At 47.6% G+C, this 1,029-nt stretch overlaps 1 pseudogene; it reads left to right on the top strand.

The window, feature by feature from the left end:
- The window catches only part of LOC101577751, a 63,087-nt pseudogene extending 62,408 nt beyond the window's left edge, over positions 1 to 679 (top strand).
- Positions 680 to 1,029: the final 350 nt, after the last annotated feature.

Here is a 1,029-nt window from a genome sequence, read left to right as displayed (position 1 = left end):
TTAGACCACTGAGCCATCTCTCCAGCCCCAAGAATAAATTTAAACATGAAGGAAAAACAAATGGGTGGAGAATAGACAAAGCATTCCAGGAGAAACGCCCTTTTGACTTCAATTTTTTTGCTCATTTGCTCCAGAAATTCTCGCGGAAGAAGAGAAAAGAAAATAAAAATCCACTAAAACTCAGAGTGTAAAGAAAAAATCTTCCAAACCTTGGAAAAATGTAAAAGTGAAAAAAGTGATGAATGAAGTTGTGGATGATGATCCAGATGGATGTGTCAGTGATAAAATTTCAGACAGTGAAGGATCTCACAGGGCTGCTCAGACAGTCACAGAGGAGGGCTCTCTGACTTTATCAGGGCAAGATGCAGAAGTTGTATTGGAAGAAGACCAAAATCAAATGAAAATAAGAAGGAAGAAGAGCCAAGATGGGACAAATGAGCAGGAAGTACGAAGTCTTTCAGGAAATGCTACTGTTGTGTCAGGGTCTTCTGAAGGAGGCAAGCAGAATAAATGTCAGTCTTTAAGGCCTGAGGTGAATGAAGGTGAATGTAGTAAGGAACACACACTCTCTTGCATACAGAACCTGGATGACAGTGTGGATTTACTCTCCAGTGAAAGAGATGAGGAGAGAGATGAACCCATCCTTTTGGCAAGGATTTGTTCATCTTTCTGGGCTTGAGATACTGAGCAAGCAACACCTGCTCTCATACAAACTCGTCGAATGTATTTTTCACTCAAGAAATTCCGAATTTCGAGACCCAGTCCTAGCCCAGGTCCGGTGAGTGTGCGGAGAGCTTCCTGCTACCCTGCGCCGGCGGGACCAGTCCCAGCCCAGGCGCACAGTGGGCCGGACACTCTCCCAGCCCCTTGGGCTGCCCCCCACCACTCCGCAGTGCCTCCCCCACCCCGCCCTCCGAGTAGGAATTTTTGCCCCGTCCAGGAGGCCCCAGACCCAATCCTAGCCCAGGTACCGTGAGTGTGTGCAGAGAGCTTCCTCTTCCTCCTACTTCACCTTGCCCCCTCCAGGCA

The sequence above is a fragment of the Octodon degus genome, unplaced genomic scaffold (assembly GCF_000260255.1).
Source record: "Octodon degus isolate 3935 unplaced genomic scaffold, OctDeg1.0 scaffold00003, whole genome shotgun sequence".
Classification (NCBI taxonomy): Eukaryota; Metazoa; Chordata; class Mammalia; order Rodentia; family Octodontidae; genus Octodon; species Octodon degus.
This window is presented reverse-complemented; position numbering and strand designations above follow the sequence as displayed.